At 41.7% G+C, this 22,065-nt stretch overlaps 1 protein-coding gene and 1 long non-coding RNA gene across 2 annotated transcripts in view; both read right to left on the bottom strand.

Moving 5' to 3' along the window:
* LOC121298814 (zinc finger protein 271-like) overlaps positions 1–22,065 on the bottom strand; it is a 105,453-nt gene that overhangs the window by 64,177 nt on the left and 19,211 nt on the right. The gene's annotated exons all lie outside the window — the stretch shown is intronic.
* LOC121298843 lies at positions 6,855–9,946 on the bottom strand. Its single transcript, XR_005947334.1, has 3 exons — positions 9,325–9,946; positions 7,419–7,526; positions 6,855–7,251 (listed from the first exon to the last, which is right to left on the bottom strand). It is a non-coding gene; the product is annotated as an uncharacterized LOC121298843 (long non-coding RNA).

Genomic DNA, 22,065 nt, shown 5'->3' with positions numbered 1-22,065 from the left:
AAGTTATAAGTTTCTTTTGATGCTCAGTATTTGTGTGTGGGCGTTTCTATAAATCACCCAACAAAATGTCTTCAGAAAATACTTTACTGTATTATCTATCCCTTGAATATAATGAAATAACAAAGCATACCTGAACTGTAATAAAACCATCATATACTGTCTTCTCTTTATTCTGAGGCAGCAGCAGCGGGCTCTGACTTATTAAAGCAGATGACGTAGACATCTCGATGCATTCTGAAACAGGAGAATAAGTAACAAAACAATAAAATTAATGGGTTGATGGTTTTCATGCTAATTGTAATGATCCAAATTCTGAAAAGATCATAAAACAAAATCCCCCCCCAACCCCAACCACAGAGTAAATTTCGAATTTCATCCATCCATGTCGGTTGCCATATCACAGATAAAAAAATATAAAATTGACTTGTTGACTGGTAATCAGTTTTTTTCTTAAACAGTATCGCACAATTTTATAATTGAAACAATTACACTTGTTTTCACACGTCAACTTAATACTTTAAACACTACAGTATACTAGAACAAAAGATTAACCTTCACAAACACAGAGGAGACAACCCTATTGTTGATTTAATCACATTTATTTCAAACTCAATACAAATTGTTGATTATTACACTGAATTTAAATAGTATTAAATCAATACAGAAATGTTGAAGTAACTTTAAATATTCTGTACCAGTAAATAAAAACCATAGAAATGTTGACATGGGTCCGTCCACAACATAAGAAAAGGGTAAGCACATCCTTTCTTGATCTTCAAAATCTTCCACGGCTCTATATAGGATTTCCCCCCCCCCCCCCCAACAACAGCCTGATGACATCACATATTTCCTCTGTGCCCTGCAAGAGACAGTGTGTATTTGATTGTGAGGTTATGTTATTCCAGAGCTTCAATAGCATGATACTAATGTCAGAAAAAAACTAAACACTAAATTGGATCTTGGATACTTATAATTTAACAAAAGGTTAGGGACACCAAATTCTAAAAACTACTAGTCTTGCTTACACCACAATGCACACATTGTTGCAATAAATGTAAAGTAATGCATGCAGGACGCAAAACTAAGAATGATCTATAAAAATACATACAAAGATGATAAATTAGTTTTAGCAATCTTCAATACGTGCAATACAGTTCTACCCCATTATAAACGCGGTGATCGAAGTTCACAACTATGAGACTGCCTTATCTGTGTTCTGCATTATGAATACATTCGCATTCTTGCTCCCAAACTACCTTCCATAAACGAATGTCAGAGCTCTGACCAAAGACCTGCTAAATACATTACTGATTTATACTTGTAATAAATGCTGTGTCTACTATAAATAAACCTGACATTCTAATCTAAGGAGTAGGTGCACCTTCATAGTTTCATACTTGTTTAAACATTCATTGTTTTGTTACACTAACCTTTTGAAAACAAAACAGCGCAAGCTTTGTAGTGACGTAGTGTTGATCATCCTTAATAGCACACAATTGCTATGATAACATTGTAGGCTACAAAAAACAAACACCGTAAAGTTGTGTTTTTAAGTGTAAGTTTTCGCAACTAAAATAATCCTACATGCATTTGTTAAAAAAACAATACACTGTTCCCTCACAATAACGCGGGTCTCGCGGGACACACAATATGAGCGTTATAACCTAAGAACTTTATAAACGGGGAATTGGGGTGGGGTGAGGGGCACAACACACGTTACTAAAATGCAAAATGAAATAACCCCCTCTGCGACAGACAAGCAATCCAAGTGCAAGAAGATGAAAAGGTCAGGAGAGGGGAAGAGGGAATGGGCTCGCCCCAGGTTCAGCTGCTGGAGCGGGGCTGAAGCGTCTCGCCTCCCAGAGAAAGCCGCAGCTCCTCTTGCAGCAAAAAAGTAAATACATTAGGAACGATAACCATGTAATAGGCCTAATATTTATTTAGTTATAAAACAAATGCTGAATAAGATGTCTGTGTTATATTAAGTGCCAGTGCAGCTTCTCTTTAGTTCAGATACTGAACGGACAAAGAAACGGAAGTTAGACTGAGAAGTTTACAGTTTGTACACCGGTACTATATTTACTGTTGAAATATTCACTATTCACTAGTGAATTGGGGGACATGCTGTAGGAGCGTTATATCCGGGGCACATTATAACCGACAGCCTTATAACGAGGGAGCACTATATATTTATTCCAGTTGCAAGAAACGCCAGCCTTTTATAACCAGTTCCGTGCTATATGGTTGCCTTATAATGGGGTAGCACTGCAGACATACTATAGTTCCTAAGCACCTTGGAATGTTTACAGATATCTAACTTCATTATCATAACAGTACATTCTCCACACACCTGAGTAGTTAATCTTAGATTATTTTGTCTCAATGTCCTTTCATAATTTGTTTATTAATGTCACTTTTTTCTATCTCCTCACAAACATGAGGCATTCGGTTAACAAGTTTCAGCAGGAAATCACCCAACATGTCTTCCCAGCTCTTCTGCAGCAATTCCCAGAGCTGTAGAGTACTTGTGGGTAGCTTTGCTATGACTCTTCTGTCCAGTTCGTCCCATACAAGTTCTATGGGATTGAGGTCTGGAGACTGGGCAGGCCAGGTCATTAGATTGAGTTGTCCTTCTCTTTCCTTCTTCGCCAGATAGTTCTTGCACAACTCTGAGGTGTGTTTCCGGTCATTATCTTGCTGAAGAATGAAGGACTGCCCAATTAGCCATAATCCTGATGGAATGGCATGCCTCTGAAGTATGCTATGATAGCCATGCTGGTTGAGCTTGCCATGGACTTGGTAAAGATCACCAACTCTGTCACCAGCAAATTAACCCCAGACCATGACACTGCCTCCTCCATGCTTGACAGTGGGAACCACACATGCAGAACTCATGGGGTCACCCTCTCTGCATCTTACAAATTCTCGGCGGTTGGACCCAAATATTTCAAATTTTGACTCATCGGTCCATAAGACCGACTTCCACTCCTCAAACGTCCAGTTTCTGTGTTTTTTGGCCCAGGCAAGTCTCTTCCTCTTATTCTGCACTCTTAACAATGGTTTCTTTGCAGCAATTCTTCCAGTTAGGCCAGCTTCACATAATCTCCTCTGAACAGTTGACGTTGAAACATCTGTACTTCTAGTAGCAATTAGCTGAGCTTGTATTTCAGGGGCAGTTAATCGCCGGTTTCGCAGACTTCTCTGATTTGGAGGTCACCCTTAGCCTGCCTGACCTTGTTCAGTCCTCATGAGTGCCAGTTTCTTCAAATCGTTTGATGGTCTTGGCCACAGCAGTTACAGACACTTGCAAAGTTCTTCCGATTTGTCTTAAAGACTGACCTTCATTTCTTAAAGTAATTACAGACTTTTTATTCTTTGCTTAACTGAGCGTATTTTGCCATTTTCTGCTCCCTTACATTCAGGAATGATAAACTTGTGCCTATGCTACCTATATTTATAGTAATCATGGACCTGCACCTGTCAACAATAATTGGTGACAAAAGGTTAATTAGGTAACATGCTAGTTAACTCAGAGAACATCTAACAAAGACACTTTTATACTTAGGCCAGTGTTCTAACATCATGTTATACACATTTCAGACAGCTATAGACTTGGGCTTCAGACTGAAATCCCCTTGCTTTGGGTGACCATTTCATTGAAATTGACAAGATTTACATTTTCATTTAAAAATTAAATTTTTGAATGCAATTCACTTATGATTATCAGCTTATATAAGTACATGTATCATATAATGAAATATTAAGTGTTTATAGACAAGTTTACACAGTTAAAAGCATAATCATGAAAAAACCTGGTTTCAAGCAGGTGTACTCAAACGTGACTGGTACTGTATATATATCTACAGTATTGTTTTGTCTGCATGTCTTAAGCATTAACATTTACTGTTACACATACAATTCTGTTTATTTAAAAAAGGTTCTAGGTTTAAATCAGGATAGGGCGAAGAAAATTAACCACAAACAGCCAAACGAAAGTTTGTTTATTTTTTTTATTATTTTTTTTTTTTTTTTAGAAAGGAATTGTGTCGTGTACTGAGGTTGGGAATTGGGAATGTTGTTTGCTCACAATACATTAACATAAATGCCATATTCTTCATAAACGTGACAATTATATAAAAAGATATAGTCTTACAACCGACCCTGTCAAATCCTCTGTAGATAGGACAAACACAGAAATTAAAAATGTATGCCTAGGTAGACAGGATTGCTCGTTATGTCCTATATGGTTGTTGCACTACAGGAATTTACCATTTTTAAAATCATGCTGATAACAGTAGCCTACATACACTGTATGATCTCTCTTTCTTACAATAGCTATCTTGGTTGGTATTGAGCTACAGGTATTTACCACGGTTTAGCAAAGACGTTAACTCTTTAGTTTAATTAATGTACAGTAATCCCTCGTTATGCGATCTCATAACAGAAATGAAATCCCCATTGGTTCCCATGTTATCATCTTTGATTGGTTCCAGAGCCCAAAATTCCCCTTAACAAAGGATAGAACGGTATCTAAATATGAAATCACTGAAATTCTATATCAATTATTAATGAAATTAGCCTAAAGTTGTTAAGTAAATGACAAACAATCTCTTGCGGTATGCATGAGTCCCCCACAAACAAAGACTGGGGCTGACACAGTTTCCTTTCATGCGCTTATCATAGTGTTAGAAAACGTACGTTATAAAATATTAATGAAGTTGTAAAAACGCTAACAATAAATAACACACAGTTATGAAAAATAATTGAGAATATTAAATATGAAATAGAAATTTTAAAAAAGCACTTAAAGAAGAGATAGCAGAAGCAACTGACCTCCGCTACACATGGCGGTGGTGAATGCTGTGACGTACGCCTTGCGCAGACGCAATATGATTGGCCACTTCGCGAGCTACCTTCTCGTAAGAGTGAAAATATGCTTCTTAAATGAAAAACAGGTATTCATTTATGTGTCTCGTATAATTGAAATCTCATATAGCGAGGGATTACTGTATTGTTTCTTCCCAAACTTGTAACTGAAATACATGCATGATGATAACCAGTCTCCTGATCGTTTTCTGTCCCAATTATACAAAGTACTGTAAATAAATGAAACAAAGCACATAATACAAAATCATAATACTGTATAAGCAACATTTTTCAAGTACATTATGTGACTTATGTGCACCGTGGCCTAGTTAGTAATCGCAGTATGGATCTGAATTTTTTCCACGACAACTCATGCTTAACTTTTGGAAAACTGCTCACATACCTTCCCAAAACAGAAATGCAAAATAACATTAATATGTAACACATTTAGCTAGTTAACATTTGTTACACAAACAGAAATACACATTAATATCACAGGCTACTTACAAATTTCATTTTAAATTATGTATTTGTTGCTAATATATATTAAAGCGATATTTACATTCCATTATCTAGCATCATTCTGTTGAATATATCCAATCTAGTTATTAATAAAAATTACTTACAAAATTATTTATTTTGTTAGGCAAATATATCTGATCTACAGCGATATTCACATTCTCTTATCTAGTGTCATACTGTCGAAGACATCCAATCTACTCATTTATATAAATTATACTTACAAAATTATTTTTTAATTATTTATTGTTTGTTAACATATCCGATCAATTTATTTCCTAGGCTCAATCCACTTATTTCCCAGTCTAAGCTCATAGACATTAGAAACAATGGAACCTCTCCTTTAAATTCTAGATCTTTATCAGCTTATTTCCTAGGACACCAGAGATCAAAATACGCAGCACAAATCTTTGTGGAGTTCGTCAACTCAGAGACACTGTCACTGCTTTGGAAACCAGGGACAAGCAATCAGAAAGCAAACTTAACCCTCGCTTGGCAGTCTGAATGAGAAACCAGTTACAAATTAAAAAAAAAACTCAAAAGCAAGACCAGTGACTTTTTTAAACCAGCTCTACTCCGCTCCTAAACAACGGATATAATATACCGGTAAGTACGTAATGTAACTTTTTTGGCATGAGATACAAGCAAAATGGCATGTATAAAGTGAACCAGAAAAAACAAACAAAAATAAAAGTTTTTTGACAATGCAGACATTTGTGCTCAAAAATAAATTGAGCACATTGTATACCTTGTGTTCTGTATCAAAACTGTACAGTAATAAATTACTGTATAGAAACAACAAAACCCAAAAAACATACTAAAATCAGGAATAGAGTAATAAACACAATGCAGTACACTTTACCATACAAACTGCATATTGTACGTTGCTTGTTTAGGAAATCTTTCATAGATGTCTGCTGCAGCGACTGCTTCTTTTTAAACTTTAGCTCTTCAAGTTTAACTACTGAGTCCATGAACTGATCTCTACTTGGCTGGCTCATCACAAAACCTTTAACAAAATCAAGCGCTTGTGTGTACTAATGCAATCTCTTTATTGTTTAAACCACTTGAGAAGCGTGTCTTCTAATTCAGCGTACATCGAAGTGCGCAACCGTTTACAGGCAGGTGCACATACTGAAGAATCAATCACGGACTGGATTTTCTCCCGACTTTTCCATATCGTATTCACTGTGCTTTTGGACAACCCCAGTTTACTATATAACTGTGCCCGCTTTTGTCCCTTTTTGATTTCACTGATAATGTAGAGTTTATCCTTGAGCGAGACAGGTACATTATATCAGAGTGCACATTATATATCAGGAATGTTGTAAACTACAACATTGATAAAACTATATATATATATATATATATATTATATATATATAATATATATATATAATAATATAAATGTTATAAGTATAATAGTGTATTATACATGGTATAGTTAGTGTCACACTTTGACCGGCTTGGTAAAGTTAGAGTTGATTCAGTCCTTAAGATTTAGAAAAAAAGTTATTAAAAAAAATTCAAAAGAAAAAAATGCATTAAAATACCATTTCATAATATACACCGTGTATAAACCCTACCGTCTATTTTGTTGTGGTGAAAACATGAAATGTTTGCAAATCTGATTTTCTTTTTTTTTTTTTTTTTTTTTTTTTTATCAACACATACCTTTGATAGCATCAACTTTCTGGTTTTATTGTCTTTTGCATTCCATTTTCCTCCAGTGACATTTCTGTCTTTCAGTGCAAGTGACCCCCAAATTGCAACAGCCAATAACTTGCAAAACTTTGAATCTGTTTCCTGCTGTTTTATAAATGCCCACTTGTCTTTGTCTAGTGATACCCCTTTGCCTTTGTAAAACTTGAGAAAAAAAATTGTAACAAATCAAAATCAAAATAAGTTAGCACAATACTGAAAGATTTGTCAAAACATAACATTTATTCAGGCTATATATTTGATGAATAAAATTTAAATTACATAACATTTATTTATTATTTTAAAAAACTAATGTAAATATCTGACCTCACCTTTGGAAATGGTTGCTATGTGGACTTCAGTTGGCTGTAAGAAAATGCTTTCAGTTTGTCTCAAGCAAATAAGGCAGCTCGTGGCAGCTCCAGGATGAAGACGTGCATCTGAGACAAACAAGTAAATAACTGAGGACTGAAAGATTACAAGGGTACGCAGATTTTATAAAGGTTTTAAATGCACGTTACGGTAGCAAAGTGTTCAGATGATCACTAATACAAAAATAAAATCGATTCTGAAGGCCAGGCAGAGCAGGATGAACCCGAAGCAGCCGGAGCCATCGGTTCCAAAGTTGCAGAGGTCGAAAATGATAGACAAAATGATAGTAAGAATAACACTGTTTAAAAACCGTATCTGAAACGACCTTCACCGCCCATTCCAGGCTATAAATCGGTTTGTTGAAACCACCCATAACGCTTGGTTCTGAAGCGGAGTTTCCCCGCAGCTCAGTATAGATCGATCAGATCTAAGCGCCCTGTTGCTAAGATTTGTCCCCCCGGGAAACAGCTGCTGGAGCATGTGTCCTCCGAAGCGTGCTCCTGCCAAGCCCCCATTTTTCGCACTGCAGGTCCAGAGTGATGCCACCAGACCTATAATGCCAGAGGATAACACAGATCTGGTGGCTCCACTGCAGAACCACAGGCGCCCTATCGGCCACAGGGGTCACTGATGCGTGGTGAGCCGTGGATTTCTCTGCCAACCTAAGCCCTCCCTACCCCGGCAGCACTCCGCCAATTGTAAAGTCAAGATTCCACACTCCACTATCAGAAATGCTGATAAAAGTGCTGACAACACTGATTTTGTGTGTCATCAGCAGCATCAAGATAGTACAGCTTGTATCTGCCAGCAGCACAGAGATATTTTGCCTTGTATCACAGCAGGAGACAGGGTTTCCCCACAGCAACAGTTCTCATTTTCATGAATTGTGTGGTTTTTAAATTCAGAGACAATAAGATATTCAGGAATACTAGGCTAGTACACTAACAAAAAATGGCCAAACACTTTCTGGGCTAGACTGGACTATTTTCGCATAAATATGTAACCTTTTACTGGTGCAATATCGAAGGAGCCCTCTTTCAAAAGTTTTACTTACACTGGTATATACAGCTGATAAATCACCCTTTTAAAATCGTGCATAAAAAAGTTCATTATGTACAACGTAGTTTTAACATTCTTATGAAAATGCATTCACGTCACAGTGTACTTTATAAATATGTAAATATTTATGTTTGGTAAGTACATTGTGTAACTAAATATGAACAGCACTGCTCACTTTGTTTAATCTGATTCTCTTTTGTATCATGGGTTTCTATTTGCTTAACATTTGTGATGAAAGGTGCTCTATAAAAGTTGTTTCTGTTTTTAACGCATTTGCTAAGCTTATAACAGACTCCAATCACTTTATTTCATTTTTAAAATGTAACTGCAATAATCAAGCAAATGTTGAGTTTATGTATAAGCAATAATACACACAAATATTATGTTTTTATACTTTAATCCGGGAGATACAGCAATTCACACCCTTACCAAAATATTGTTTTATTTATTTTCTTTGTTTGATCTTTAAGGATTGCCTGTTGTAAATTGTTAGGCACTTTTTATAAAACATCTTATTAACTAAAGGTTTACATTATTGGACTTGTCTCGTGTACACCTTTTGGTGAGACTGTATTTATGTAATGTGTACTGTGTTTTTTTTTTTTTTTTTCATCGTGTTGTAAAACACAATTACAACATATCATAAATCACTATGAACCACTGACATTACAGACCATTAGAAACTGTCTCATGGGTTCGAATGATGTTTCCAGCAGGAGTATAGTATCAGTGGTTTGCCTGCAGCTCAAAAAAGTAACTCGGCCTCAAATATGTTGGAAATAATATTAAACACAAAAAGATCGTTACCTTATTTTCGACTGATTTCCCAGGTGCCTTTTAGCGTATTTGTCCATTTGACAAAGGGTCTGTCACACCCGTGCGTCGCAAACAACTAACTTCAATTAAAAATGCATTTTTTTTTTTTTTTTTTTTTTTTTATCGTCCACGCTGCAGAAACATTTAAATAAAAAAACTTGGAATGTCTCTTTTTTTTTAAAATTTACGATGGATTGTTAGGCCTACCGTTTTTTTTATTTATTTTTTAATCTGACGCTGTTTTGGGGGGGGAAATAACACGACCCTGTGTCAAAAATCTTCTACATAGACAAGATAGTCAACTCTGCCTTTTCTTCCGTCCCCGTCGAAACGGTGCATCGTGGGAATCCACAGAGTTCCGGTAGCGATTCTTCCCTCCCCTCTTCTGTAATGTAAGTCTGCCTCATTTTCTATTCTAAACCTCTTTTTTTAAAAGGGTTGCACTTTTAAATACGATTCACCTAAATTTATTTAAAGACACAAATCCTTATTTCCTCTGTCGATGTTTTCACCTGGACTGACAAGAGCTCTTTATCGCCGAACCGCAGACAGAAATTACCACTGACATGCATATCCATGAGCAGTCAAGACCGGGGAGTGGTTTGGTTGTCGATGATAGACAACGAAGAGTACTACAGTATAATGCCTCGAGGTTGTGGCAATATTAAAAAAAAAAAAAAAAAAGTATCTCCCTTTTCATTTTTCCGCGGGATCATATTGTGATATCCGTAAATCAAATTTAAAGTTGAAGGATACAAGTAAAACATACAGTACATTAAGAACTACTATTGTTAGAGTATTCAAAAATGTTCAGTCATTAATTGGAGCCATAACTGAGACATTGTATTTTTAATAATAGACACTTTTTCAATAATGTGTAAACAATGGCTCATACATATGGAGAAAGGATATGAAACAGACTTCAACCTATAACAAGCTTCTTAAAGAAATACATTTTTTTATATGAAGCAGTTGCTATTATTAATAGATACAAACAATAAATAGACAATACATTGTTAATTATGCATTTATACAGATGCATCTGTTTTTATACTTAAACAGATGCTGCTTATTAGCAATTCTGATGAAGATAACGTTTGGTTATTATAGGAACTATACTAGCCTCTGGATTTTAACAACTGGCAGAAGGTAAAGGTATTGTTGTCCATCCATCAACAGCCCAAAGCACCTTTGACCATTGTTCCATAGTCCAATTTCTGTGTTCTTGTTTATATTTTAGCCTGGTTCCCCTTTTTTAACAGAGGTATTCTTACTGAAACACATCCTTTAAATCCTGATTTCAAGAGTAACCTTTGCACTGTTGATTTGATGGACGACACCTGTGCCTTCTGTCAGTTCTGTTGTCAATTCAACACTTGTCTTCTTTCTGTTCCTTAAGAATAGTATCTTTAAGTAATGTTCATCCTTGTTAGCCAGTTTTTTGGGTCTTCCAGTCCTGGGCTTGTTAATTACAGATGATGTTTCTGTGTACTTGTTGATTATTCTTCGGATACCACACCTTGAAAATTGAGTGATAGAAGCTATTTCACTGTTTCCTTCTTTATGCAAGTCAAGGTTGTTATAATAGTAGAAAACAATAGGTTAGGGATGTTACCCTGGTTCCCTGAAAGAGAAGATGACCGCCAAATTAAATACTTTTGGGGGATATGCCTGCTTGTCAGGTTTTCTCTAAGCATTTTATATCAAAGCTACCGATAGGCCCCTCCGCGGAGTGAAGTCCTCGATCCCGCCTCACAGAGGTAATAAATAGTCACTGATCGGAGATCTCAGTCTCTTTTGCATTAAACCAGAAAATGCGAGTGATGCAACCTCACAAGGCTGACGGTCATCTTCTCTTTCAAGGAACCAAGGTTACATCCGTCATGAGGGAGATCTTGCTGCCGCTATCTAGTGTTGGTGGTGTAAACATGCAACCTCAAGGACACTAGAGCATATTAAAGGCATAGAGGGATCTACGACATTAAATTAGTAGAATCTGGTAAATGTATGCTGGGTAGTCCAGCTAGCCGCAGTACACATATAGGTCAATGTGGCACATCTAAAGAGGGCCCATTACGTAGCCACACCTCTAGTATATGTGGCCGCCATTAGTATACGCAGTCAAAACCGTGTCCACAATCCAATGGGACAGTCGCTGCTTAGAGAGGGCTTGACCTCGGTTCCGTTCACCATGACAAAAGAAGAGCTGGTCAGACTGACGCAGCATTCTCATTCTATTCACATAGCATTTCAATGCCCGAACTGTGCAGAGGGACTTTAATCTCCTATCCAACTCCTCCGGGAAGGGAGGGGGATGGAAAGCCTCTAGTTCCACTGATTGATTCAATTGAAACGTTGTAATCACCTTAGGGAGGAGAGCAAGGTTCGTGCGCAGAATATGAGTGCCGGGGATACTGAGTCAATGGGAACATGGCAAGCAGATATGGCTGCTAGGTACACTTTCAATGTAAAGGGGGATTTACCCGCCTCTAGTAGATCTTGCAGAAACTGCAAAATAACTGCTATAGGGCAATACACAGGATCATGGCCTCTGGCCATGCACCAATTTGGAAAATGTTTCCACTTGTAGGCATACAATGCTCTTGTGGAAGTAGACCCAGTGTTCTGTAGTGTACTCATTACTGTGTCTGAGAGTCCTAGGGCAGGCAGATGGTCCAGTTTAAGGACCAGACCCACAGTTGGAGTATGCCTTTTGCCTAACTGAGGAGATCCATGCGCAGCGGGATCTCCCAGGGCTGGCCTTGCTGGCAGAGGTTAAAAAATCAGGTTCTCATGGGCCATTTGGGGGCCACCAGGAGCACTGTCGCTCTCTCTCTCCTGACCTTCTCAAGGAAGACAGGGAGCAGCGGTATAGGCAGGAAAGCATATAAAAGCACTTTGGGCCATTTGTGCACTAGGGTGTCGACGCCTAGTGGACCTCCGCAGCTGCAGAGGGAGAACCACAGGGGGCGATGGGTCATCTCTGCCATGGCAAATAGGTCGACCTCTGCTTCCCCAAAGCTTTCCCAAATGCACTGCAACACCTGAGGATGCAGTCGCCATTCTGACAGGTGAGGACCCTCCCTCGAGAGAAAGTCTGCCGCCCAATTCACCACTCCTGGGAAATGTACAGCCTGGGGGGATAGGAGGTGCCCCTTTGCCCAGATCATCCTCCGAAAGGCCACTGACATGTTGTCCATGCAGACAAGGACATGTTTGTTGCGGATCACAGGAAGAAAATGTTTGAGTGCGAAGTGGACTTCTCTCAGCCATAGCGCGTTTGTGTGCAGGGACGTCCAACGGCCCAACCAGGATCCACGGACTCCTCTTCCTACCCAAACTGCCCCCCAACCGGAGTTGGGTGCGTCTGTTGTCACCACTTGACAGTGGTAAATGACTCCCATCCTTACGTCTTCGCTCAGATCAGGGGCTTGCCTCAACCAGTGTAGCGCTTTCCAGCACAGACAAGAGACTGTCAGCCGACGATGTCTGTTGCGCTTGGGGTGTAGCCGAAAGACACTGTGCCACTCTTGAAGCGGGCACATGTGGAGTAACGTTAGGTTATTACCATAACCCTGGTTCTCTGAAAAACAATGACAACCATTACCGAATCGGAAAGAGCCCTCTCTCACCGTCAATCACTGAGCATATATAAAAAAGCTGCCCTATCAGGGCCCTGCTGTGAGGGGGAAGTCCCTTCTACCTCCTGCTGAAGAGGGACGTCCTCACAGTAACATGTCACCATTTTCTTTCAGGTGGGGACACAACCTCAAAGGGTAATGGTTGTCATTCTCTTTCAGGGAACCAGGGTTATGGTAATAACCTAACATTCCCTTTCAATGGAATGACAACCATTACCGAATGGGAAGATGTACCAAAGCTGTTGTGGCTCCAGATTACCTACAGTACAGCCTCACGGCGATAGCCACAGAGCCCACATGACGCCTATGGGCATGCCTCCTGCAACACCCTAGAGCCCAGAGAGGGCCTCACTCGGTTTGCAACATCAAGGCAGTAAAAATGCGCAAATATCTGACTACCTGTCCATGTAGCAGCATTGCATAGTTCGTCTAAGGAGGCGCCATGAAGGAAAGCCCACAAAGTTGCCTGGCCCCTGGTAGAATGGGCAGTAATGTCCCCCTGTAGGGAGGAGTCCGCCTGTTCATACGCCAAGTGTATAGCATCTGTCACCCAGTGCGCTAGACATTGCTTCGACAGGGCCTGACCTCTAGAGCGGGACCAATAGCAGACAAACAGCTGGTTGGACTGTCCCCAGGACGCCATCCTATCCAGGTAACAGCACAGAGCCCGAAATGGGCAGAGCATGTGCTCTCTACAGTCCTCCTCTGACTCGTGCAGGGGAGGTCTGAAAATTTCCAAAACCACTGGTTGGTTAATATGGAATGGAGATACCACCTTTGGCAAAAAGGCTGGATTTCTTCTTAATGTTACCTGCAAGTCATTTCCAGTGAAAGCCATACATGTGTCATTGATCTGGCAGACGTAATGGCTATTAAAAACGTCACCTTCAAGGAAACAGGGTGCAGTTCTGCTGACGCCATGGGCTCGAATAGGGGACTGTGGCAATGTTGCCCCACCCCTGAGTATGTTTCTGTGTTGTATGTTGTGTGTTAATGTTGGTGTATTGTAATTGGTACACGGGATATAATATGGGTTATGCGCAAAAGTGTTTAAAATGTATATTTTATTTAGGCACGAGGATTGCACAGCACTTCTCGTGCAGTTAAAATGGAATAATATGTGATCACGGGGAATTGCACTTTTATTAATTGATGTGCAGTTGTACCGAGACTCCAATTGAATGATTGATTAGCAATTGAGTCTTGGTACAGCTGCATAAAAGCAGCATGTTTTCACTCACTCTGGGTTGTGTGTTCGGTGAGTGGAGAACGGGTGTGGAGAGGAGAGAATTTAAAAGGAGAAATAAACAGAGTAAATATATAACCTTTGTTTTGACTCACCGTGTTTGTCTGTTAGTCCACTGTTTCCTGCAGCCTCTCTGCTAACTGGGTTTGATAGAGCACCAGTATAGCCATGGCATTCGCTGCTCTAACTGACAGTGCTGCCGATACATACACCTTCTTTAGCATGGCATCCGTTGTCCTGCAAGGCTTAGACGGACAGGTTGGGTCCTTATCCCCCTTGGTGAAGGTGGAACCTTGCACCAATACCATGACCGTGTCCCTGATAGTGGGTAATGTGCCTAGGCCCGCTTTTTGGGCTCCTGCAGTGTGCAGCAGAGACTCTGCTGTTCTGAAGGCTGAGGGCGCAGATGCTGGGTTGCTCCAGAAGGAGCACACCAATTCCAGGAAGTCCTGGCAAAAGGGAGGGTTTGCTGTGGTTGCCCTTTTTCCTGGAGGAAGCGGTTCCCCTTTTCCTCCTATTCTGCTAGCCAAGGAATGTCCGTGGCTGCAGTTGCATGCTGCAGTTGTGCCCAGAACTCCTCTCTGTGACACATGCGGCAGGGGCGCTTGGCCGAGCTTGGGCACCTCCGAGGTGACTCCAACGGGGATCGTCTGCGCCTGCACAAGGAAGGGGAGCGGTGACCATCTTGCTTTCCCTGAGAGGTGTCTACACCTCTGTACCAGTGGTGAGGAAGGGGAGGGTGATCCAGGTGTGCGGGAGAGGTCTCTGGTAACTCTGTAGGCAGGGCTGCTGAGCTCGGTGCCGATGATTAGCGCGGTCGGTGCCGGGCTGTAGACGGCTCCGAAGCTGTTCACCGATGCCGGGATCATCATCGAGGAGAGCGCTGTTGGTGCCGCGGTCAGTGTCATCGGGGTGTAGGTGGCGCCAAAGATGGTTACACCTGTGCAGAGTCAATCGGGGCAGAGAAGGTGCTGTTCCACCTGCCCGAGCTGTTTGTTTTTTTTTGGTCGCTGTGGCCAATTAAATCGGCGTAGATGACGATGCCGCAAGCCCGTGCGGTCGGTGCCGGGCTGTAGATGGCTCCGAAACTACACAAGGCCTTGTGCAGTAGAAAAGAGTAATGGCCGCTCGCCAGTCTCTCAAGAGGGGTCGAAACCATCTCTAGTTAGTAAACTGATGGGAAAATCAAGCAAGAGCACTCTTAATAACGCTCAAAAGCGTGATTTACCATGGATGTAAATAAATTTGTAGGTATAAACCAACAAATCAGCCAAATTTGGACAAGAAAGCACGAAGCAATCTATGACCTGTCTCAGTGAAGTGAGAGAGAAAATGGCGATATGTTATTGTGAGGACATCCCTCTTTAGCAAGAGGTGAGACGGTCTTCCCCCTCACAGCAGGGCCCTGATAGGGCAGCTTTTTTTATATATGCTCAGTGAGTCAGAGAGGGCTCTATCCCATTCGATAATGGTTGTCCGCTGCGGCTATCAGACCCAGTAGTTTCTGGTACAACACTAATTGCACTGTGGACCCTGGCTGAAACAGGGTAAGGCAGATATTTTTCGTGCGCTGGACAGATAGGAACGTGAAAATACACATCCTTCAGGTCTACTGTTGTAAACCAGTCGCCCAGGTGTTGTGCGTATGGGTGGGTTTGAGGCCACAGGCCTTCATGACTCCTGCTGAGGCTGGGTGGAGGCTGCCTGGGTCGGTTCCGGTGGAACTGTCTTCCTGGGCGGTGGTGCGCTGGGGCCCCACATCCAGCGTTCCCCCACGCTTGATGCTAGCTCCTTGCCACGCAGGTGCCTCAGGTCACCCCCTAGTGCCATAGGGATCGGGAAAGTCAGGGTTAACGTGGTAACTGCCGAATGCCATCACCTCCCCCATCCCCTTGTCGAAGCATGGGAGGAGAGCATCGCTGCCACCTGTCGGGACACCGCTCGCTCTCTGTGAGAGTGGTGCAAGATCACCTGTTCCGCTGGTCCAAAAGTATGGCCAGGGGAGATAGACGCATCCAATAAGGCAGACTTGTCTGCATTCGGGACCCTTGCTTGAGACAGCCTCAGCTGTCTGCGCACCACCACTAAGCCTGCTTCCTCCAGGAAGTCCGGGAATGCCGGAAAGGACGGGGGGGGGTCAAAGTCTGTGCTGGTCTGAAAACTGACCTGTGCTGCTCGGAACTTGCCTTCCAGGGTACCTGGAGGAAGTTTGCGGCCCTTTCCATCAGTGCCCGAACCAAGTTCTAGGGAGCTGGAATCTTAGGCTCCAAGATGAGGTCTGGGTCCTGAGTCTCCATCCATAAGAAGGACTCCTTATCCCAGGAAGCCGCAAGGGAGAGCGGATCCTGTTCCTCCTCGCTCATCACCACATCTTGTTGTTCAATCTCTGTAGCAACCATTGGTGAAGCCGGGATATGCTCTGAGGCAGGCGCTGGTGGAGCTGGGCTAGGAGCAGGGGGGACCTGCTGCCTGCTTAAGTTGCCTGCTTAATCTGGGCATTTGGCCTTTAACTCGGCAATATCCCTCGCCTGGTCTGTGTTTCTAGCTCTCTTTCTGACCCTTGAGGGAGATCTATTGTGATTGCAGTGGCGCTGTGGAGCCTGAGCAGAAGGAACACTTTGCACAGGGCTTGGAAGGTAGGGAGGGGAGACCTGGGATCTCGAGACCGATGATGACTTCCTAGGCTGGCTGCAGGGTTCTAGTCCGAGAAAAGCGTCAGTCTTTTTTGTAGGGTGCTCTCCTTGGACCAAATGCAAAATGAGCAAGAAGACCTGTGTGCCAAAGCAACAGATGTATCCTCAATGCCCAGGCACCTCACACACACCACTTGTTTGTCTTGTGGAGGCAATTTCCACCTGCAGGATGCACACAGATGTTAATTAGACATTTCAGTCAAGGTATGTATCTCTGGAGCATCTATGGAGCCTAAGCACCGAGGCGTTGAGGCTGTATAACACCAAGGCATCGAAAAAAACCTCAGAGGACTGAATGTGCTGGTGAAATGCCGCTGGCGCTGAAATGCAGAGGTGGCGAGTCCTCAAGGCACCGAGGATACCGAATCACCAAGGAACCGAGGCTCTGAGGCACAGAGGACCCGAGGGTACCATGGGCATCGAGGCCTAGACACTGGGGTGCCGAAGCACCAAACACCAAGTACGCAGGGCAAAGCACCAAGGTACTAGGCTGCGTGTCTGTGTCTGGCCTGTTTGCAGTCACACAACCAGGAACATCGTGTAGCTTGCAACGGTGTGGAGCATAGCCTGCAGACAGTTGTAGTGCAGTCACACAACCAGTGCAGCACAAAGCTTACAGTGGAGTGGAGCACCCAAGATGACATCCAGACCGTGTGGAGCCCTCAACCGGTGCAGCACGTAGCATGCAGCAGGGGGGTGCAGTTACAAACCTGGAGAAGAAAAAGAGAGAAAGAAAAAGAAAAACATACTTGTTCCTTTCTTTTTTCTTTTCACACAATAACACACCTTTATGGATAAGTGGTGATCCACGTGGTCTGCTCAACATTAAGGCCAAAGCCTAATGGAGGAAGCGTGCAGTTATTTATTTATTTTTTAAGAGAGAGAGACACTTGACAGTGTTGTCTTTTTTTTTTTTTTTAGTCACAGTAAAATCAATAGTAATTGGTGGCCTGTAAGGGCGCTAGGCCTCGCACATCGAGTGGGTGTACTGAGGTTGCCCACAGCCCTTGAGTCAACAGCAGGTGCAGAGCAAGGCTGGACTTACTGGAGGGTCATGTCTCCCTTCTCTCCTTTTTTTTTTTAACAGCTGCAAAGAGCAGAGGAAACAACAGAAAGTACCGTGCAGCAAGCTGCCGAGGTTAGAAAGCAGGCTACAATCGGCGAGTGATGTAGGCTGATGAAGAAATTATTATAATTTTTTTTTTCAAAATGAAATGCAGTTGCGTAGCATTAGCTCAGCCTTCAGTTGCCTAGTTTCTCATTCCTGGGAAGTGGCAAGCCTACTTCCAGGAGTTAATTGCAAAGGAGCTCACAAATACTCAAAGAAGGAGCTCTCAAAGAAAGAGTCAATCTCAACTGGAAAAAAGGGTTAGAGTAATACTCACCACTTTACCTACCTGTCTGTGAAAGGCAAAAGAGGCTGAGATCTCCTCACAGTGACTATTTATTAGCTCGGTGAGGCGGGATCGAGGACACCACTCCACGGAGGGGCCGATTGGTAGCTTTGATGTAAAATGCTCGCAAATACCTGACAAGCAGGCATTTTAAAGGTGTATTTTAAGGGAACACTAGTTAGTCGCTCCAGGATTCTGTGATTGTGAAAAAAATCATGGAATTTGCTCTCTCTCTCGCGGAATGTTCAACTTTTTGCAAAAAAAAAAAAGAAAACTCAAATATTTCCTTCCTACTATCACTGTACATGTCCTAGAGCACATACACAATATTTGTATAGTGAGAAGCATGGTGTGGTTTCAGTGCAAGCTTTAGTTCAGCCATGGAGAGATTCCTAAGGCCATCGGTGAGGTCTGGAAACAAATCTAAATTAGGAGGTAGAGATGCATATTCAGTGCTATCTCATGCATGGCATTGCTTGTTGCTTTATTTATGTAAATTAAGGTTTTGATGAGTGTGTCTTTAAAAATAAATAAATAAATAAATAAAATCACAGTATCTTAAATAACATGCAGACTATGTCCAATACATTTTAAACCATTTTAGTATTGAAAATAAAACATATCAATAAACGAATATCAGTTTCTACAATCTCTTCTTGATGAAAGCTTTATTTGCCATTTTATTTCAAACATGGATCCATCTTTTTTCTTTCTCATTATCCTGATTGGCTGTTTTGAAATTTAAGGGAAAACTAGCAGTTTGAATGATAACGGTTTGTCAGATTGCATTTTGAAATGAAAACAGATTTTGAAGTGTTTTGTGTATGACTTTAACATTTATTGATTACATCTTCATAGTATTACCTTTAATAAATATCACAGTTTTATACAATTTTGATGCATATAATGCTACTTCATGTATTTTCTACTTAGGGTTTATATTACAAGTATATGATTTGGATTAGATATCCAACTCCAAAAATGTTGAGTTTTTATATTATTGTAGCTTTTTGGGTTCTTTTTGGGACAGAAACGAGACTGCAACCTTGAGTATATTAAGGCTCAAACTGTTTATGTACAATAATTAATAAAATTAAATCATAAAGTAGGGAAAGGGAACACTGAAAATAAATGATTGCAATTGCTATTTCCTTTTCCCTATACACATTCCCTCTCTATCTCTCTCTCACTCTTATTATCCACAAATTTTTTCTGCACCCCCTTATATGCCCCCCCCCCCCCACACACACACACACACGTTCTACATGCCAAACATGTACCCCAATTTCCCTACAAACACACATTAACACATGCAGGCAACCCCTGCACACACACACACACATTGCAACCCCTGCATGCACACACACACATTGCACCCCCTGCACACATGCACACACATTGCAACCCATGCACGCATGCACACACACATTGCAACCCCTGCATGGACACACACACATTGCACCCCCTGAATGCATGCACACACACATTGCAACCCCTGCATGCACACACACATTGCTACCCCTGCACGTATGCACATACATTGCAACCCCTGCACGCACACACACATTGCAACCCCTGCATGCATGCACACATATTGCAACCCCTGCACGCATGCACAGATATTGCAACCCCTGCATGCACACATACACATTGCAACCCCTGCATGCATGCACACACATTGCAACCCATGCACGCATGCACACACACATTGCAACACCTGCATGCACACACACATTGCAACCCATGCACGGACACACACACATTGCACCCCCTGAACGCACACACACACACACACATTGCAACCCCTGCATGCACACACACATTGCAAACCCTGCATGCACACACAAATTGCAACCCCTGCATGTATGCACACATTGCAGCCAATGCACGCATGCACACATATTGCAACCCCTGCACGCATGCTCACACACATTGCAACTATTACACGTACACGCATTGAAACCCCCCCCCCCCCCAAGGAATGCTACATGTTTTTTTTTGCTCATCCTCCAATAACTCATTTGTTTTAGAGTCACAGGGAAAAGTTTGGTTTGAGCTGAAAATGTGTTTGTCTGTAGTTACATTTATCCACTCAAAATGTAAATGCTTGATCATAAAATCTGAAATCACATTACATATATAGCAGGGGTTTCTCATAGTTAAACCATAGCTGTGCGTGTGTGTATGTTTACATATTTACGCAAAACAGTTATTATTTGTAATATTATATTTGTAATACTATATTATACCATGGTAACCCATTTTGTCTCATACAGATATATCAATAGCGCTGGTTGTTTTGACACATATTAGTAAAGTTTGTTAATATACTTTTATGGGAGGGTGGAGCAAATTTGGCAGGGTGTCGGAATTTGTCATGACAGCAACACTATCGTATAGGCAGGCAGGATCAGAGGGGTTCACAGTTAAACATAAAACATGTACAGACATAAAAGTTAAACAGGTGTGTACAGTACCTTACTATATATCTTGTTAATAAACTGAATTATGCACAGTATTCGGACGATTGAGCTGATAAACAACTGTAAAAGAATTGTCATAAGACTGACGACCTGCCTTCATGAAGGCTCGTAGTGTGCTGAGGCTCAAGAGTTTTGCAGATTCGTTTTGCCATTTTTTGTGTTTCTCGCCAGTTTTTCCTGCTGTTATGACATTGCTATGCATTCTAAGTCATTACATAGGATTAGAATTTTGGGACCATGCAGCTTTTTGCAATTAAGGGAATTATGGATTTAGCTGATATGTATTTAAAAGTATCATACAATCGTGGAAAATTATGCACTAAAAAAAATTGCAAATAAATGGAGTCAACTGCGTGTTAAGTGGAGTCAACGGATTGGTATGGATAGGCTAGCTCACTCCTTTATGACACACTGGTACCCGACACCATCTCGAAGCCCACGAAGCTGAACCCGCACTCAGGGGTACATGGAGTGGGTGCCAGTGCTGCTGTGATGGTGGCCAAGGCGGGATTCTGAGCAGCACCCCAGCCTGGCCCCCGGTCCCGGTGAGTCCCCTTGTGGGAGCGCTGGTTGCTCAGCCGGCTGAAGCAGCGGCCGCAGAACCGGCGGCTGTAGGGCTTCTCTACGCTGGTGCGTTTTGAAGTCAATTTTGTTATTCAATTCATGCAACAGGAAAGCATATGTTATGTCTATATATACAGTAGTTCTTCTTACGGGCAGCAGCAGCTGCTGAATTTTGAGACATGTGGGGCGTTAGAAAATAAGAAAGAAAGGTTACCTTTATTCAAAGCTACGCGCATACAGTAACTACAGGAAAAGATTACTTGATGTAATATGATAACGTTTCTCTCTTTCACACCCACATGCACATTATATATCATAATTAACATAATACAATCAGGTATTGTAATATAGCACAGCAACTGACAAGCTGCTACAAGCATCATCTTATACCTTAAATCAAACTGTACTCACCTACTCACATTTCGTAGGTAACGGCTATTTTACCCACAAAACACTGTGGTTGGCCAACAGATAACACGCCCCATATATCCCTGACCACATGCGAGTATAGCCATTCAGCACAGAGCTCAGGAATCACTGCTGCGCATGTGCTACGGGGGCAGCACGAAGTCCTTACTGCACTTGCTCATGTTCATTTGCGGTGGTCACAGTAGGCAATGTAATTACTATAATGATGTTACTAGCAGCCATTGACAAAATAACAAATTATTATTCAATTCAAACTGGTGGGGCGGTACCCCAACGCCCCTT

Source organism: Polyodon spathula, chromosome 24, assembly GCF_017654505.1.
Source record: "Polyodon spathula isolate WHYD16114869_AA chromosome 24, ASM1765450v1, whole genome shotgun sequence".
Lineage (NCBI taxonomy): Eukaryota > Metazoa > Chordata > Actinopteri > Acipenseriformes > Polyodontidae > Polyodon > Polyodon spathula.
The sequence above is the reverse complement of the archived record's forward strand: the minus strand, read 5'-3'. Positions and strand labels throughout refer to the sequence as shown.